This window comes from Hippopotamus amphibius, chromosome 11 (genome assembly GCF_030028045.1).
Source record: "Hippopotamus amphibius kiboko isolate mHipAmp2 chromosome 11, mHipAmp2.hap2, whole genome shotgun sequence".
Taxonomy (NCBI): domain Eukaryota; kingdom Metazoa; phylum Chordata; class Mammalia; order Artiodactyla; family Hippopotamidae; genus Hippopotamus; species Hippopotamus amphibius.
The window spans coordinates 6,020,792-6,041,573 of NC_080196.1; the positions used below are offsets into that span (position 1 = coordinate 6,020,792).

At 40.5% G+C, this 20,782-nt stretch overlaps 1 long non-coding RNA gene across 1 annotated transcript in view; it reads left to right on the forward strand.

Annotated features, from left to right (window-relative positions):
* The first annotated feature begins 17,132 nt into the window (after positions 1–17,132).
* LOC130831508 (uncharacterized) overlaps positions 17,133–20,782 on the forward strand; it is an 89,727-nt gene continuing 86,077 nt past the window's right edge. Inside the window, exon 1 of the long non-coding RNA XR_009048067.1 lies at positions 17,133–17,180. This is a non-coding gene — a long non-coding RNA (uncharacterized LOC130831508). The remainder of the gene's footprint in view (positions 17,181–20,782) is intronic.

Consider the following 20,782-nt stretch of genomic DNA (forward strand, 5'->3'; position numbering starts at 1 on the left):
TTTCAAAAAATTTCATATAAACTTATAGCCTACATGCTTAACAAAGTTCTTTAACCCAAATACATCCCAGTGACTTTATGGAGTTAAATTAGAAAGAAAAATAGGCTTGTCACTGGGCAGCTTTATCCCCTTTTCCAGAAAACCTGAGTCATACTTTCAAAGATTTTATCTCTCAAAGTTTTGTACTTGGCTTAATATGAGAGCTTTTTGATGTAATTTCTCTCCAAATTATTGAGGAGGGGGAGAGTCAGAGAGAGAGAGGAGAGAGACAGAAAGGAAACAGTTTCAAAGAATATGAGGAAATGTCTGTGATAATTATAATCTGTATTTTGGTTTTTCGAGAAAATCACTGTGAACTAAAAGACAGTATATAATTTTCATTTGATTTATTTCTTGAGTCTTCAAAGTCTTTGAACGGAGCCCATAAAAGATCATCATGGTTAAGCAAAACTGAAAATCACCAGTGAATTCTTCTCAATAAATTAGATGAGTCAAGCTATATTGGTGTGAAGCAAAATATGATCGGGCTCTAGGAGAAAAGGGAAACATGGGGGTGCTGGGGATGAGAGGACAGAGACGGGAAGGTAAAATGAAGCAACAATTTAATTTTACAGGTTTTTCCTAAAGATTAAAATTTATCTCCATATATCCTTCTATCCAGGTTAGCACTAAGATTTTAGACCTGGAAAGAAAGGGCTTTAAAGGTGGCGATTCCAGTGCTTGTACTTTTCCAGCTTTAATGTGAATATGCATCTCTTGGGGATCTTGTTAAGATGCAGATTCTAATTCACGAGGTCCGGGTTGAGGCCTGAGAGTGGGCATTTCTAAAAGCCTTCCTCCAACCGCTCTTTGAGTACCAAGGATCTAGTTCACTCTCCAAATTTTTTTTTTTAAAGATTTATTTTATTATTTATTTATTTATTTGGGCTGCCCACAGGCTTTCTCTAGTGGAGAGTGGGGGGCTCCTCTTCATTGTGGTGCACAGGCTTTTCATTGCAGTGGCTTCTCTTGTTGCGGAGCATGGACTCTAGGCTTGTAGACTTCAATAGTTGTGGCACTCAGGCTCAACAGTTGTGGCTCGTGGGCTCTAGTGCACAGGCTCAGTAATTGTTGTGCATGGGCTTAGCTGCTTCGAGGCATGTGAGATCTTCCCGGCCCAGGGATCGAACCCATGTCCCCTGCATTGGCAGGCGGATTCTTAACCACTGCGCCATCAAGGAAGCCCCACTCTCCATATTTTCGCAGATGAGCATGGTAAGGGCTAGAGGTACTGAGTTTCCCAACACCACACAACTACTCGGTGACAAAGATGTGAGGAGGACAGATCACGTCCCCCAGTCCAGGATTTCCTACACGGAACCAGAGTTTTTCCAGTCTTGATCTGTTGGTAAAAAGCCATGAAAATCATGATGCTCTTTGCAGAATGCCCTTAAACACTCACATATTCGAAGAATATTACACAAGCTGGTGCTATGTCAGATAGCATCTTAGGATAGAGTCTAGCATTAGAAGTCCATTATTTAATTTCAGCAGTGAACAGGTTGGTGAGCTCAAGAGGAAATCCTGGTTTTGTGCATCCTGAAGGTTACATCATTTGAGGAGTTTTCTCTAAAAAATGGTATTCAAAAGTACAAATACAAATTATTGGGAAAGAATATTTATCTGGAATGGGAGAAGAAATCCCAGCAAGTAACTGAATCATTGGGGATTCCTGCCTCTATCTTGTGAAATCACTTTAGGTAATTTACCAGAACTATTTATAAAGAACGGTGCCTCCCTGAAGCTTAGCACTCACTCCCAGTATTTACAAGAGCCTGTGCGAGTGAGTGGTCCTGAAGCTTCACCTTCATCAACTTCGCTGTAAAGCTGCCTCTGGTCGGAGACAAAGTTTGAGAACCAGTGCTGTCTCATTAGAGAGGGCTCTATGCTAGCGGTTCCCCTGGTGCAGGTCTAAGGGGTTACTAAGACCCATTCCAAAACCCTTCGTGGAGCAGATACTCAGTGTGCTGGTCCTCCACTGGATTAGACCCCTTGAGATTCTTACCTAGACATGTTCTGCTGTCAGAATAATAAAGGGTATTGTGTGAATGCTCACTCAGCTTCATTCCCACTTAGAAGGCACAGAGAGAAGCCAGTACAAAAACCAGGAAGGCAAAAGAAAGTCAAACAACTCTGAACAAATGCGCCAGCCTTAGAACCTTCTCCCATCTGAGTACTACCCTTTCCACTATATGTTTTATCATCACCCAGACCACCCAATTATGACCCAGATTTTGCTTCTTTGCTAATGTTCAACACTTTCGGTCAGCAGGATATTTATGAAAGTGACCAGAACTATAGAATTGAACCATAAAATGAATAGGTAGAATGATGTGAAAACAATGTGTGTGCGCTACAGTTCTTCCGAATGGTCGTAGATATTGCGAATTTGAATTTAAAGCCACTTTACCTTTACTTTTATAAATACACAAAATCCTGTTTCAGAAGATATTTGCTATATATTTTTTTTCATATGTAAATAATCGCTCCTTGTCCTTCAGGGTAGCATAGTTTCAGCACAACAAATCTGATTAAGCTAAAATTATCAGAGAGCGTAATGGATGTTTAAAACCTTCGGAGAGAGAAAGTTAAGAACATTGCACTTTTCTTTGGTATTGACGTTATATGATAAATTACAATAACACATTTTAAGCCATTCATCTTGTCTGTTTGTATTTATTTAACTGGGATATGTTGTTTGTTATATTCACAGTTTATGCCAGTTCTGGTAGATGCTATATCACATATATCTAAATTTGGTTTACAGATCAGGATGATTTATTTAAAGTAGACAAACACCCACATTAATTTATACTATGGAAATCAGCTTTGATTTTCTTTTTGTGGCCAACTTGGGAAAAAATCTGGTGAAATCATTTAGTCTCAGAATTTGCTTTATGAGCGATTTTCTCTGGGAAAAGAAGGGGGGACCTTCTGCTAAATTGGGGAGCTGGGTAACCAAGCATCTCTAGGAGGAACAAAGGAAAAGAACAGAGGGGCTAATTGTTTAATTAGTAAATGTCTGCTTGGTTAATGACATATTAATGAGTTTTTAAGACCGTCATATCATTTACCATAAAAGACCCATGTGCCTATCCCTGGATGTACTGTATAATTAAGTAATGTGGCCCAGAGGAGTTAATCATTTAAAACCCTGTCATCTTTCTCAAGTTTGCAGATAGAAAAGCCAGCACAGAAGGCACCTGCCAGGTAGAGTCAGGGTGGCACATAATTCTGAACTAAATTGTCTCTCTGCAACGGTTACACAGTCAGATGTCTGCCCAGAAGCAGAATTTTTTTTTTTTTCTTTTGACAATCTAGAGAGCTGCTAAGACATGGCTGTTTGCTTGCTGGCATTCAGTTATTGGCTCTGAGAATGTCGGTGTGTAGAATGGGGGCTGTTTGAGTGGCTTTTGAGTACTTAGAAGAATACAGAGGCTCAGAGGACTCTCTAATTCTAGGATAGCCCTCTCCACTATGGTAGCCACTTGCCACATGTAGCTATTTAAATTTGTTAATTAAAATTAAATAAAATGAGACATTCATGTTCTAAGTCACATTAACCACATGTCAAGTGCTTAGTAGCCATGGGTGGCTGGTGGCTACTCTATTGGCAGCCCAGATACAGAATGTTTCTGCCGTCACAAAGAGCTCTCTTGGACCATGCCGTCGTGGGTCATGGAACACCAGCAATAGGAGCTGTCAGGACGAGCAGGAAACAGAGTTCAACCCGCTTCCTTGCATGTCCACCCCTGAAGAGCTGAAGAGACGACGCATTCTTCCAACTCTGGGAGCTCAGCCCAGTCCTGCGTAACTAGTTCACATTCTTTTTTGTGGGGCAGGGTCCACACCCAAACATTGGCAGCCCTTTGTTTAGACTAGAAAGTGAAATTGACATGACCACAAAGTACATGATTTGGGGAATATAAATCACACTCCTATTAGTAAATTACAGAGCTTAGTACCACAATCAGCATGATGGAATTTTCTAGCCCAGCTCCTTGTTCTAACCTGCTTCTCCAGGACCCTCTACCTCTGCTTCCATCAGACCAGCAGGATAGAATTTTAAGTTAGAAGCAGTGGTTCTGCTCCTCCTGTATCTGCCAATGCAGTTTTCCCTGGAGTTAAATTCTGTGTCCAGAAATGTTTGAATGTCTTAATTTTCTTGGACCTTCCACATAAATGAGTTGTCCAAATGGGTTATTTTAAATAATTTAAATACCACTCCCTTTTCCTAAGACTGTATTACTGTCTGAGTTTCATTAATATTTCCTGGAATCAGCCCTCTTGGCTCCTAGAATTCTAAATATATTGGCTATTTGGGGGTCATTATAAATTTAATATATGTAAGCAGGTGACACCCTGTACAATTGGAGGTGCACGCCAGTGCATCCTTAGGGTCGAAATGCTTGAGACCCTCTCCCTAATCTTCCAGTAAAAGCAAGAAAACTCTGCTTCCCAAGATTCCTGCTGTAGCCCACGGCCCCTGCGTTAAAATCTTTTGCTAGAGCTGTAACACTGTTGCAACCGCCAGTGACTGTCCCCTCACACCTGACACCTAGGTTTCAAATAATTTAGGCTTAGAGTACCACCTGGCCCCCCAGGTTCCGACAAATCACAGAAGCTTCTAACTGCTAGTGGTCCGGCACTTTCTTTGTGTCATTTCCAGTGGAAGGACTTCGGTCAATTCGATTTCAAAAATATGGTTCTAGAAGTCAAAGTACTCAGCTAGAACATAGCTCTATTGGTAAATGCACATCCATTCTTATGACATGGAGAAATCTTGCAGGTAATATTGTCTGAGCATCAAAAATGTTGCCATGAAATTCACATTTTATTTTCTCCCCTTTGGACATCAGGTGGGGTAGATTTGATCACGGCCCACAGGTATTCACTCTCTCCCCACTTCGTCCTTGGGGGAAGTACAGTTCCTCTCCCTTTGGCCCTGTGACTTGTTTTGTTTCATGGTGGAGAGAGCGTACTTTTCCACTCCTTAACTTGAGTGTATTTCACTCTGGTCAAATGGATGTTATCGGTTGTAATTTGAGCAGAAGCGTAAACTGTGCTTGCCACACTGGACTTGCACTTTTATGGCCCACCTTTCATCCTGAGAAAAGTATGCTTTGAGTAGCTATTCCAAGAGGATGAGAGAGACACAGTGTAAGCCTACCCAACCTGAAGCCGAGACCCGCACCCAGCTGAGGCCAGCCTCAATCAGCTAAACTCCAGCCAGCCTGCAGATGTGTGAGCAAGAAGTATGTGCTTATTTTTTAATGCTACTGAGGTTTTGGATCTGTCAATAGCTGCAACATCAACTGGACCCTTCCTTTTACTTCCTAGTGGGGCAATGTTGGTTGTATGTGAACCAGTCACACGGCACCTGGTCATGCTGGCTTTATACTTCAATGATGATGAGACACTTGGAGCCAGAGCAGGGCAAGCATTTGCCTACTCAGTCCTGTCTTTGTCCTGACTGTGGTGGGGAAGTACAGAAGGTTGTCTTGGTGAGTCCTCACTGAAATGCAGAAGTAGGTGAAGGCCTTAGTTGTTGTAGTCCTCATAGGTGCCAGTATGGTTTTTGTAGTCATTAGAAAAGTGCATAATATTCTATTTTTTCTCTATAATCTATACATCCATACTCTTCTTGAAGTGACCCTTGACCGATTACTTGGTTTGCACATAAATTGCAAGCAGATGTAATGTGTGTTATATGTCACTTCTGGCTAGAAGCTCTGAGTACTGGTGCTCAACTAACCTTCCTATTCCCTTTGCTATTGTAACTGGCTGCTTTCCACATGGTGGAGGATGACGCTACAGAAGTCAAGTTCAGAACTGATAGACTTATACATTTGCATTTGTACCCCCTGGATTTTTGTCGTTGTTGGTGATGTAGCATAACCTAACCTATCCTGACTCTTACAATTCCTTATATTCAATATGATTGAAATACAGTAGAGGAGATTAGACAGATGACGATCCAAAGCAACGTGAGAGTAACACCGTATACATGGTTCAAGATAATTATTATTATTATTATTTTTTTTTATCCGAATGCAGAAAAAGAGAAATTGCTTCCGACCAAGGTGATCAGGAAAGGCATAATCAAAGATGAATAAGTTGAGCAGTCGTTTGAATATGATAAGATCTGGGTAGACAAATGGTGGTGGAAGGCATTCAAGAGAGATGAAATGGAAATGGAGTTGGAGAGCCCAAGGGATGTTTAGAAAACGAGAGCAGGCGGACAGGCTAGCATTCAGGCCTTTTAAAGCAGGGTCACTGCACAGCGCTGAGCAGGCTTTCAGTGTGGAAGCTTACGCTGTGGCCTTGAGCGTAGGGACCAGTGATAGAAAAGACCAGATAAGTAGGCCAAGGCACAAGGTGAAGATCCTTGAATGTCAAAGAAGTTTGACCTGTGTTCTGTGCAACGAGAGTGATCAGTGTTTCACGAGTCAGGAAGGTATCAGATCAGAATTGTGAGAGGCTTGTTCTAGCATGGTCTTCATGATGAACAGGAAGAAAAGAGAAAAGAATTTCTAGAACTTTCTCTCTCCTTTGCTTTGGCCAGAAGTTCCGCTGCAACAATTAGAGAGTGAGACGGTGAGGGCCTGAAATAAGACTCAGGAGATGGGAATATAAAAACAACAATTTGGAGGTTCCTTAAAAAACTACAAATAGAACTACCATATGATCCAGTCATCCCACTCCTGGGCATATACCCAAAGAAAACCATAATCCCAAAAGAAACTTGTACCATCATGTTTATTGCAGCACTCTTTACAATAGCCAGGACATGGAAGCAACCTAAATGCCCATCAACAAATGAATGGATACAGAAGATGTGGCATATATATACAATGGAATATTACTCAGCTATAAAAAGGGATGAGATGGAGCTATATGTAATGAGGTGGATAGAACTACAATCTGTCATACACAGTGAAGTAAGTCAGAAAGAGAAAGACAAATATTGTATGCTAACTCACATATACGGAATCTAAAAATGGTACTGATGAACTCAGTGACAAGAACAGGGAAGCAGATACAGGGAATGGACTGGAGAACTCGAGGTATGGGAGGGGGCGGGGGGTGAAGGGGAAACTGAGAAGAAGCGGGAGAGTAGTACAGACATATATATACTACCAACTGTAAAATAGTCAGTGGGAAGTTGTTGTATAACAAAGGGAGTTCAACTCGAGGATGGAAGATGCCTTAGAGGACTGGGGCAGGGAGGGTGGGGGGGAATCGAGGGGGGGGCGTCAAGGAAGGGAGGGAATATGGGGATATGTGTATAAAAACAGTTGATTGAACCTGGTGTACCCCCCAAAAAAAATAAAATAAAATAATAATAAAAAAAACATAAAAAAAAAAAAAAAAACAAAAAAAAAAAAAAAAAAAAAAAAAAAAAAACAAACAGTCACTTCTACAGGGAAGTGAGAGTCATGTGGTCATTAGTGTACAGGCCCTGCTACTTAAGGGCTGTGTTATCTTAGGCAAATTGTTACTGAACCACACTTAGCCTCAGAGTCCTTATATGCAAAATGGTGATTACGTCAGTACACATTTCCCAGACTTGTCCAGGGGAGTGAATAAGAACATTCTTTCATCCCAGTGCCTATTCAGCCTATATATTAAGTTTCCAGTAACTGGAAATTACTTTTATTTAAAATAATTATAATTTTGGTTTCTTCCAAGGCATATTAAGGTATTTTTTTTCTATTAAGCATTCCATTTGCTGTTTCTATGTAATACTTCTTTAGATGAGGAAAAAAGACTTCCTCAAAATGGTAAACTATCAAAATAAAAATGAAAAAAAAACCCCGCACTTTTCTGTTATTTCAATATCACTCGTCCATTAGACCAGAAACACCAAGTAAGCATGACCACCGGGTAGTTCTTTGTGTAGTAGGTAATTCCTTTTAAGGCCCTAGGGAAGTCGGCAGGGAAGAATACTGAACAGGAAGGCAAACAACATTAGGTCAGCATCCAGTCTCCCTTTGAGGGGATTCGCAGAACTGTTTTTGTTTGAACAAGCAAAGTTTTTGCAAAAGTTTCGTTTGTTTCTTGCTGAGTTCGAAGTTGTTTCCTTATCCTTTGGCTAATATTTTTAAAGGTAAAGCAAATATTCAAAAAAAGGTAAAATACCACTTTAAATAACAAGTGGAAAAATTGGTTTTCAAAACCTAGAGAATGTCAGCAAAAATAGTAAAGCCTACTTTAGCTGGATAAACTGAAAGTCGGTGGATGCCAGCAATATCCATGTGGCTCTCCTCTGCCAGGACCCATCCCGGGCACTTGTATACTCACTTTATCATAATTAGTAAAGAAGTTATTCCATTTTCAAATGAGGAAATTTCAAATTTCAGAGTTGGATACATTAAAAAACCTGAAATAAAGTGTGATTTTATTCATTCATTAAACATGGATTTATGAGCCCTTATTTTATGTCAGACATTGTTCAAAGCACTAAGCTGTAACCTCCACCAAGACCCAGATCTTAATTTCCAGCAGCTTCAAGTTTTGTAGGGAAAAATGAGTAAATAAGGAAATAGTGTGATGAGGTCTTTAAGAGCCATGCTCCCGGGGAAGCCTCCCTGGGTGAGGAGACCTCAGTGTTGGGTCTTGCTGTGCGACTAAGGGTTGATATCTGCTGAGGCCAGCGGGCAGGGTGTCAGCAGAAAGCTCTGTAGGTCCAGGTGGCTGCAGCACAGCATGAGGGATGGGGCGTGACCGAGGCCTTGGCCATGGGCCTCCTTGCCACGTTATGGTATCTGGACTTTTTCTTGCTGGCTTAATGAGAATCTGGCAGGTCCTTAACCCCTTGCCCCTCTGTTATCTTGGTCGAAGGCACTATTGTTCCTTACCAGAATTAGTGTCATCATGTCTTGCTTGGTGTCCCTGCTTCTGCCACTACACCCCAAGTCTGTTTTCACACTGCCAGAATATCCTGTTAAAACATGTCAGATCATGTCACTCAGCTTTAAACTTTCAGCGCTTTCCTCTCATTTAGAAAAGTGAAGTGCTCAAATGGCTTTAGTGAATCTGCTACCTTCTTCTACGTTCCACTTTCCCACACCATTCACTCTCTGATCTCACTTCCCATTGTTTGTCCTCCTTCTCACTCTGGGCCAGACACAGAGGCTTTCCTGCTGTGCTTAGGGCACATGTGCCTAGAGCATCCTCTCACCCCAGGGCCTTTGCACTTGCTCATCTCTCTGCTTACAATGCTGTTCTCTCTGACCCCCTTAAGGTCTTTACTTAAACATCACCCTCTTGGTGAGACTCCCCCAACCCCTTTATCTAAAGCTGTAACCCATCCTCTACCCGTCTCAGCAACATCCAGTTCTCTTTCATCTAGTTCACCATTTAACACGCTTGGATTTTCTTTATCCATCTTGTTTATTTTCTATCCCCCTCCCCTAGCATGTAAGTTCCACAAGGGCAGGCATGTCTGCTCACTGCTGTATCTCCAGTGCCGGCAGCAGCGCCTGGCATCGAATGGCTTCCCACTGAACATTCTTGACTAAATAAATGAGTACGTCTGGACACAACTTGAACAGGTACAAATGCCTTCTGAGATGAGCTTTCATGTCTGTATGAATACACGGCGAAGAAGAAACAGTGGGCTCTGGGCGTCACTATGTGTGACAGGGTGAGCCTAAAAATTAGCTGTAAATACAGAGTGATACTGGATGCCGTAACCTAGGGAGCCTGCGGACAGCACCCAGGCAGCTCAGGTCTAAAACTGCTGCCCTGAAAGTCAAAAATGGGAATAAATTACTAACATCATAATCCACATGGGTAGAAGGTTTTAATAAATAGAGAATGCCAGGCACATGTTAGGTTCTTTGTTGTTGGTAGTTTCTTTGCTTCCCTTTCCTCATAGAATACAAGACTCATTTCAGCTCTTCTGAAAGCCTTATCAATAAAACCCTCTGACCCTTCTCAGCAAGGCTCTGGTGCTTAATTTTTGGTTACTCTTCCAACTTTATAATTTACCCCAAATTAACACGATGATTGGCTCACCCATGAGTTAATAATACTCAGATCACGTGAGCTGATGATGGGTTAGGTGCCAAATAAAAGTCAGTGTTTGTGCCAGAATGTCACCAGAATATGAGGGGAAACAGCATACTTCCTATTTTCTTCTAGAATTTTCTGTAGGTCATTTTCTTTATGTATCTTAACAAACATCTCTCCTGGATTTTGTATGAAAACTAATAAAATGATAGCACCTGATAACACATTTTGCTGCTTTTACACTTTTGCCATATTTTAAGAATATGAGTCATAACATACACACACATCAAAAAACACCAAAGAGACCACTTTAGGGTTATTGCATCCTGGGAGTTGTTTTGTCTTAATGGGAATTTCCCTGATGATGGTGATCCTTATAACAGATAACCCTGCTGTGCGGCTTCCTTTGTGTTCGGCATATTTTCAAACCACTCCCTCCCTCCTCGCCCCCCTCCCCTGCCCCCTGCAGAAATATATATTTTAAAAATTCATTTAATTCTTACAACAGCCCTAAAATAAGTTATTTTCTCATCATTTCTTTTTTTTTTTTTTTTTATGAGAAAAGTCTTTGTTTACAGACCTTTTGTTTCTTGATGAAGAGGCAAAACGCTTCAAGGAAATTAAAAACTGTAGAGAAATCATCGGATATATAACGGGCTGTAACGAGGCCCTCTTTCAGGGTCACCTTAGCTAGATCAGCCCAGATCTCCTGCATCTACCCACACCCTGGGTGATTCCCCACAAGTGCCCGGACACCCTGTAGCTTGTAGGTAAACACCTGGGCGTGGGAGGAAATAGGTCTGTATATCATTTAATTCACCATTTGCAAAAATATTGAGATCAGTGCTTTCTGGGCACATGACTTTTTCTTTGGGAATGTAAACTAAAATACTGGGAAAAGTATGTAGCAAAATATAATGAAAACACCAAACAGTAAGCCATTCAATAAATTGGTAGTACTTCTTTTTTTTTGGCAGTGTTTTTCCCGACTTGTCAGCACTCTCCATGATATAAAATCAAGAAGAGAAGTTAAAGTTTTAGGAATGATCCCAAACTGCGGAAGCCAGTAAGTGAGATAATTCTATCAGCCTCCATGGCTGTCCTCACCAGCAGACAATCCAAGGACCTGTGGTCTTCACACAAAGGAAACGTATTTTTCATAACTTGACTTCCAAGCAGCGATTATCCCTTGCAGCCTGTTTGTTTTTCCAAGTGGTCCTGCTGATTAGAGGCTCTGAGTGCAGTCTGTAGTGCTTGATAACCTAGCTACCTTGGCTTTCTGCTACATTAAACCTCTTTGGTTTGCTTTAAACGGGTGCATTGATGCTTGTAGACTTTCTCTGCCTTCAGAAGCTGCATTTCTATGCCAAGAATACTTCTTGCAGGTGGTCAAGAAGTGTGTGATATGTGTTGGCAATGCAAGCATCAGAATGCAACTTCTGAGGTGACAAATTCTCAATAGAATTTCATGTCTCACCTCATTTTGTGGTTGAATTTTTAAATAATTCAGTGAGTATTTCATGAAGGTAATACATCATCACCATCTTCACACAATTGATATAGCGCTCCCCAAGTTCTACTTCAAGGCATAACAGTCCCATTTAGTGCCCTGTGTTGGAGAGTAGGGTGGAGTAGAAAAAAAACACCAGGGTAGAACATGTTTGAGAAATGTTTGCAGAGTCACCATTTACACGAGCATATTAAATCCTTAAAGCATCATTCAACATCTCTGAAAGTTATTGTTTGTCCACAGAATCCCCCTTTTTCTTGTCACAGCCTTTATCATTCCTGGGAGCTTAATTTCCATAGAGCACACGTTGTAAAACGCCAATTGTACAAATGCTGATAGGAGCCACGTGAAGGTTCTGTTTGCGGACATGCGCATCTCTGCTTTCTTGCAGGGCATGGGGGAGTCATTGTTCCTAAAAAGTCAATAAAGCTCTAGGTCTTTGATCTTATTTTTCCTTGCTCTGAGCCAGGAGTTGGGAAACTTTCTTTCTGTAAAGGGCAACATAGTCAATGTTTTTGGCTTCGTGGACCATACGGTCTCTGTCAGAACTACTCAATTCTGTCCTTGTAGCATAAAAGCGGCTGCAGACAATATGGAGAATAATTGAGTATGATTGAAATTGGGATTTCACATCATTTTTGTATATCAAGAAATTTTCTTCTTTTTTCCCATCCTTTTAAAAATATAAAAACCATTCTTCGATCACAGGCTGTGCAAGAATAGCCAGAGGGTTGGATTTGGCCTCTGGACCATGGCGGGCTGACCCCTACTGCTCGGCACCAAGACTGGTAAATAGGATGATGCTCGTGCCTTTTTTCACGCCAGCCTGATGCACCTTCTGGTTTTACCTTTTCTCATGTACTTTTTGGAAAAATTGAGAGAAGACAAATCTAGTAAATCTACCCATCCCTCAATATGCAGTTAAGTCATACCATGTTAATTACACTTTTCCTTCACAGTTTGTTTCCTACTGACATCTTTCTACCCTGAACCCTTAGAACAAGGCATGTCTGGGCCACACCAGCAGCACTTTGCCTCTGATACTTTGTAGTGCCTTTTCCTTTGCTACACACATTTTAAAGAATAAAGGTTTTATAGTGGAGATATTTTTTAAGCCTTTTTGGGGGAGAAGTCTTTTCTGTTACTTTCTAGTACCACTCCTGGACGAAAGTAGCACATGGCTGTGTGTCTACTGAGCAATCAATCAATATATGTTACAGGAAAACAGACAATGTATGCATCATACGAGAACGGATGGATATCGTACCTGTATGTTTAGAGGTAGTAATGTCAATATTATTATTGTATTTGGAGTAGTATGGCTTATTCTCAGGTGTACATCTGATGAAGAGGGTGATTGGTTTGTCATTTCATTCTTTCTTCATTTGTTCATTGATTCATCCACCCATCCATCATTCATAAATGCATATTGATTTCCTGTACCGCAGGTCCTAGCATCACAGTGGGTCCGAGTGTCATTCTCGTTGCTGAAACATGACCCCAACTCTGGATCCAGCATCTGCTGAGTCTGTACCTGAAACATCTCTTGCATCAGTCTCCTCTCCCAACTCTCCACTCCTGCCTCCGCGAGGCCTGCAGTATCACTCAACTGTTGGTCTTTCCATCTCTAGTCTTCCATGTCTTCTATCTTGTCTGTGGTTTGCAGAGTGATATTTTTGTAAAATAAAGTTTATCATTAAGAGAACGTCAGTCTCCCATTTGTAATTGTTTAATAACCCCCAGCACCTGCGGGATGTGAAGATTTCTCAGGGTGTATGAAGCCCCCCATGGGAAAGGCCCCAGCCTCCTTTCCCAGTCTCATCTGGTATAAATTTGCTAGAGCTGACACAACAAAATGCCAGAACTGGGTGACTTAAGCAACAGAAATCTATTTTCTCACCGTCATGGAGTCTGGAAGTCCAAGATCCAGGTGCAGGCAGGGCTGCTTTCTCCTGAGGCTTCTCTTCTTGTCTTTCAGGCTGTTTTCTCCTGTGTACCCGCATGGTCTTTGCTCTGTGTGCCTGCATCCCTGAAGTTTCTCTATGTGTCCTAATCTCCTCTTCCTCTAAGGACACCAGTCAGGTTGGATTAAGGTCACCCTAAGAGCTTCATCTGAACCTAATTACCTCTTTTAAAACCCTAAGTCTAAATACAGGTGCAGTCTGAGGCAGTGGGGGTTAGGGCTTCAGTATATGGATTTGCAGGAGACACAGTTCAGCTCACACACATCTCTGATTTTCATCCTCCCCCTAACAAGCATTGTCCACATGGGACATTTCCTGTATTATATCAAAGACTTCCACACTGCAGCTGTGTTCAGTCTTTATCCTTTGTATGAGCACCCTTTCTTCCTATCCTAGACTTTTTTTTTTGTCTAATGAACATTGATGATACTTGAAAATTAAACGTGAAGATTACATTTAGACCTATTCCTTTCATTGTTGTCTTTCCTGACCTCCTGGTGTCAGTAGAGACTTTCACTCATAGTACCTGTGACATGTACTGTACTAATGTGGGTATGTTTATGCTCTGAACCTAAACTGTAAACCACAGTCCATGTTTCATCACTGCTCAGTGAAGTTTTGTTGAATGAATGGCTTACAAAATCTTCACTGACCCTCTTTAATTTTAATTGGTCCAATAAACTGTTAGATAATAAAGCCACAGAAATGCTACAGAGTCCCTGAATTACAAAAGTAATATTTGTGAAGATAGCTATACAACCACAATGAACTTAAAAAAAATCAAGTACAGCCAAGGTCATCCTCAAAGGTAACATTACAAGTACTGCACCAAAGTAGACACAAGTTGAACCAGGAAAATTTTGCTTTTAACTATTATTCTCCTAGTTTCATTTACAAGAGAATAAGTTTTGATTTTTTAATCACTTCAAAATTTCTGGAGTCTCTTTTCCTTTTCTTTTTTTCTCTCAGAGATAAAAAAGAGCTAGTTTTTCCCTAAGGAAGGTTTATTCTGACAGTTTACTTACTGAGATAATAATTATTCTTATTTTATATTAGACTTTTACTCGGTTCCTCAGGATTTATAATTAGAACTTTCTTTGGGGGAAAAAATGTTTTGAGACATAAAACTTCCAAGACAAAGCTGTACCCATTTCCTACTGAAATACATAGCAACTTCTAGAAGCTAAATGACAGATGGGAGTTGAAAGAATTTTTAGAAAATTCTCAAATATTTAACAATAGTAGAAAAATATTTAAATCCTACCTTTGACACTTTCTTTTGTAGCTGTTAGACAGCAGAAAAATCTAAAATCTAAAAACAGATCTCTATCCACGTCCAGCTGTTCTGTGGCATTCTTTATTTTTTAGAAGGTTAAAAAATACTATTTTGTATAAACTATAAATTATAGTTCATTATCAACTATAGCTTAGAGCAAACTCTAAACAAGGATGAAGAACTAATGCAATTCAAAGGAGAGAAAGCTCCTACCTGCTGGTATGACTATAGATAAGTTACCCATGTTTCTTTTTTGTTGTTTACAAAAATTCTCCAATCATGTCATTAAAAATAGCAATGTTATACAGATACCTGATAGTTTTGTTCCTTGTTTAGGTTTTTATTAATTAGTAAATCCATCAATTTATTCCCTCAATCATTCAACCCACGATTCCTAAGAGTTTGCTTTGTGCTGGGTGCTCTACCATAGAAACTACACTATGCCTTAATTGGATTCCGTTATTTACTTACCTTTTTTCATGATAAGGGTTCACAAGAAAACTCTTAACGCATTTGATGAGGGCCTTTCCACTTGAAAAAAATGTCACACGTTTAACCTGACTATAAATGTATCACCAAAGTGCTTGGCTTCTGGCATAAAACAGGATCTATATATAAACACATCATAAAAATAGATAAAACAAGAGCAGAGAGCCCAGAAGGGTAAAGATGTCTTTTAGATACAGTCATGGTGACAACCCAAGCAGTGCCCAAAAGGGCCAGAGGATAAAGTGAACTGAACCAGACTTCAAGTCAACAGACATTTATTGAACTTCAGTTCTGCATTGGGTGCTGTGATCGTTGCTTTTGGGGATACAGATATAAGTGAAACATCGTTTCTGCCCTTAAGGAATTTATAAGGGGAGACAAGGAAATACAGAACCGCCACAGAAGGCAGGAGGGGTTAAGGGCTAGAAGCGAGATACAGCAACGGTGAATATCGGGGAGAGCTTCACACGAAGGGTGGGACTTGAACTCTTCCTGGGAGATCAGATAATCGTTGAGAGGCAGAGAGCGGAGGAAAGAACAAAGTAAACAACAAATTAGAAAAGTCATGAGGAAGACAGTGGCAGTGTGCAGTGTTCAGGGTTGGACCGGGGAAGCACACCCACTGGGAGTGGTAGCTGGGTGAGCGGTCCATCTGGGGCTGGGGCTTCAGTGTCTGGTGCTGGAGCCTGAAACCCACAGGGCAGGCAGTCCGGAAGAAAAGATGGGTGTGCAGTGGGGAGGAGGGTGGGCAAACTGGAACCCCTCTGGCTGAGCTGGGTCCTACAAGGAACAGTGGGAACCCACTTGCTTGTTTCGCCACTTCTCAGCCTCTATCTTTGATGATGGGAGTGGCTTGTGGGAGAGGCTGGAACCATTCTTTATGTAGTTTATGATGCACTGGCCCCAGGTGTGGGACAGGCTGCAGGAGGAGAGCAGAAAGGAGATAAGGACTTATACCTATTTGCTTCCCCAGCCAACCAACCAGCTGAGCCCCATTGCAACAACATGTGGTCTCCAACAGTGCCCGGTGCCCCCCAAGCCAGTCATAGCCTGCAAGGAATATGGCTACTGCTTCACGGTTCCATTGCAAACCTCGTGCAAATTATCTCGTGTGCTCTGTCCCCAGCTCAGAACTCAGCAGAGAAGGGAATCCTGAGACGTGTAATTCCAAACTGACAAATTGCAAACCTACTGCACGGTGCAAAAAATCACACAGGATTGTATTCTACCTGTTTATGTGATACCAGATATTTTATCTCCTCAGAGACCCCATAGTTTCTCAGAACATCATGGAGAGTGGGACACTCACCAGACCAAATCTGCTATCTAAACTATTTAGGGAAGAATTTATTCATTTGCTGAATATTACTCAGCTTGTTCATTAATTCAATTGTTTAAGCCCCAAAGTGCTGGAAATGAACACAAGGCAGAGAATAGAATCAGATTAAAGGAGGAAGTTGTATCACGTTGCTTCTTTCCTATTTTAATGGGGAAATTAATTTTTACCATTAAAAAATGGAGGGACCCATTCTTTATTTTTGCTCTATAATTTACAAATTCTAGATAATGCAAAGCTCTTACATACAGATATGGAACAATCTGGTCTTGAGCCCCTGAAAATAGTATGTTGAAACAAATAGAGCAGGTAATAAGTGAAATGGTTAATTTTTGGTGGTGAAAGAACTCTTAAAACCTTTTGTTTTCTCTTCCTAGAAATACATATGGATCTAGGTAGCGTCATGCTTTGGAAGACACCCCAAAGTGTAGGCGAGAAGATTCTTTGCTTAAAACATTAAAATCACCACCACCACAACCCACAACAACAAAACCAACAAAACCCAAGGCAAGCGAGGCTTGTGGCAATAGAAACAAAAGCCAAAGTCAGGTACGTAAGCACGGAGTTGTTTTTTTATGTTTGTTTTAATTAATTGATTTATTTATTGCTTGAATTAGGTCTCCGTTGCTGCGATTGGGCTTTTTCTAGTTGTGAGCGAGGGCTGCTCTTTGTTGCGGTGCGTGGGCTTCTCATTGTGGTGGCTTCTCTTGTTGTGGAGCACAGGCTCTAGGCCTGTGGGCTTCAGTAGTTGTGGCACGTGGGCTCAATAGTTGTGGCTTGCAGGCTCTGGAGCGCAGGCTCACTAGTTGTGGTGCATGGGCTTAGTTGCTACGAGACAGGGCTCGAACCCGTGTCCCCTGCGTTGGCAGGTGGATTCTTAACCACTGTGCCACCAGAGAAGTCCCCGGAGTTGTTTTTTAAGGAACACAAATTAAGTGCTCAACTTGTTTGTCCTTTCTTTTTGAATTATGCTGCTTGCAAAGAAAAAGGTTTGAAAGGACTAATAAAACACCATCGAAACTAAAACCAGAACTAAACGATTGAATTAAATAAAATTGGCAGTGTCTATTCTTAATTCACCTATATAACTGGGTCACCAGTTTTTATGCATCTTAGCATCGGGCATTTTGTCTCCAGATATAAAAACTATGTTTCAGGTAGCTCTGAAACTCAGAGACAATGTGATAAAGAAGGTAATTTGGAAGGCCGTGTGAAAGTGACCACCCAAAAGAAGGAATTGAATCAGGGTCAAAAATGAAATTGAAGAAGAGTTGACGGTGTGTAGAAAGACATGCTGAATTCAAAGTTGGTTTCATTGCTGTTCTTATTTGAAGCAAGAATGAAACTCCAGAGCAGTGATCATAATTCTGTGTCCTTGTTTTCTATCTATTTTAGAATTCAGTTGTGCTGACTATTTCCAAGAGCTCAGTGAAAGAGAACAAGAGTCTGACTCTAAATCTTGGAGTCCTGTGATAGGCTAAAATAACTGCTAAGACACTGTGTTCGAACAGCGCTTTAAAAAGTGATTTCCCATAAAAGATCTTTTTTGATATAACTGTTGTATGGCATATCTCCCATTTTATGGACAGTGTGAGTTTTTTGATGTGTAAGATGAGCTGAAATAGGAAAAGTGACAGAAAATTTACAGACCTATGGAATAATATTCCACAATGGGGTATTCTTTATAATTATCCTGGCTGAACAGCACCATCCAAAGTGCTTAAATCATCAACAATGCCATTTTTACTGTAGAGGATAAGAGTTACGATCCTGTGACTCTTTAAATTTTCTTCCTTGACAAAAGTGATCTACCTCTCTAGCCAGCCTGTCTTGATGATCCATGACAGTGCTACCCTTGTGCCAGATGGGTGTGATGGAGGGCTCCTAAAAGGCTCTTGGTGGGCGGAAAGCGTTGCTTACATAGAGCAGGAATCTCGTGAGATTTAAAGGTGGGAAGATGCTAGTTTGAGGCATTAATAACAGAATTCAGCCAAATGTACTTTTACATGGTTGCCATTGCTATTTTTTCTCTGTAACTTATGACTAAGTTTTTTTTAAAAGATTTTGAACATGGTATTAGTTTGTGGTATGTGTAACCTTTTAACATTGGACCCATGTCAACAGGTCGTTGTCCTAATCTACTTCCATTGAGAGCCTTAAATTAGACACTAAGGTAACAGTTATTCAGTGGTGATGAAAGAGTTATTTATTTACTCTTCTTCCCTGATCTAATCAACCACAAGTCTAGTCATTTCTGATTATTCCAGAGATCACTTCTTGCCCGTAGCTGGTACTCAGTCAAAATGGTCCAAAGTGTGACCAGATTAGCTACATTATTTAAACCAAATCCCTCTCCACTACCTAGTAGGTTTTTCATCCTTAGTGCCTACGAGTCCTTCAAAATGAGGATGACCAGAAGAGAAACTATTATCTTCTCCCTCAAAACTGTGCTTTCTTCCTTAAACGATTCCTTCTACCTGTGGATGGTGTCATAATCCAGTGAAACTTCCAAGGTAGCAACTTTGGAGTCATTCTACACCTCATTAATACCCTGTCTTGTCAAATCACAAGTGTGTTTCAAATCCAACCTCACTGATGTATTCCTCATCTGGGTCCTAGGATTCTACACTAGTCCAGGTCCTCTTTATTTATCACCTAGATCATGACTGCATTTCTCTAAGTGGTCTTATTGTTCAACAATCTCTCACTTTTCTGGACCCCACAGTTGCCAATTACCTTCCGTTCATTTTAATGGGATATTTTCTGGGGAATGGATGTTGTGTAAAATGATTCTCTACTTCCGTTTTGAAACTAGAACGTCTTATGAAAAATGGCCCTCCACAAATTAGCCCATGAGGCAGGTTCAGAAAAACATATCAGTGATCACGGAGGTAATGTGTGGACAAGGGAGGAGGGAACTCAGGGGCTGGTAAAGCAAGATAGACTGCTAATGATACTTATTAATAATGTGACACAAAGCATCTACATTGAGGTTGGAATCTAGAAGAATCTGGATTTGCCTTAATGAGGTAATTTAGCTGGGAAGTGAGCCTGGCACACACAGACTCGAGAAAGAGGGTGTTGTAGAGCAGGGCTGGATGCAGCAGGATCCTTTTGCATGACTGTCATGTGCCTTCTTCTCCAGTTACTCTTACACATACATCCTTTGGTTTAGCTGCACAACTTCTTAATGTAACTTGAAGATATCGTGTATCCACCGTAGATCAGACAATAGAGAAAACCCTTGGACTGTAAAGATGAATAACCCAAGGCTGCACTTCTGTTATTTGCTAAGGTATTTTCAAAGTATCAGAATCATAAAAGCTTAATACTTTTATAGATTTCCTATTCTTTGTAACCTTTGTCAATATAAAATTACCCTCCTTACTCAGTTCAACGCTTTTCTTAAAGGAACAAATTCTTATTAATTCATCAAATTATTCACTCAACAAGTATTTCCTGAATTGTGATTACATTCCAAATACTTTGATAGATGTTGGGAACAGATCTATAAACAAACATGCTGTTCCTGCTATCATGTAGTTATTACTACAAATAAAACTGATATCAATATTTTTACCCTGGGTCTTTTTGGGGGGGGGTTAGGGGAGAGGGAGTTGCACTCTAGAGCCTTATATGCTATTTTCTAGTGATGTTTTACTTTTTAAACGTATCTTGTAAAGAATAAAATATTAGATTGTTGTTTTAATGATTTCTGGGAGTCCTTGCCTTGTAAAGGGGGAATTTAGATCTTTTACTTTTATTTTCCTCACGCACGGTCTACCTTAGTTATCTAGATTCACACTTTTATTTCGTTGCTTAATTTCTCGTCTTTTATTTTTCACAATTTGAAAGGTACCCACTCTTTATTCTACCAGTTGATTTTTAAATCTTTTCTAGAACGTTAAAACTTTATTGATGTAACTGTCAAGTTAAGGAAGAGAGTAACAACTTTTAACTCTCCCTTTGAGAAGATGGGAGAATTCAGTGCTTTTCTTTTTCTTTTTCCCCTTAATTTAGGTCTTGATCAATGTATCCTAGAGCCTGGTGTGTGAGTGTGTGTGTGTGTGTGTGTGTATAAAATTTGTCTTAAATGTAATGTTTAGAAGACCAAAATAAGTATTCAGTCTTAGGCAGCTACCTTAACAAAC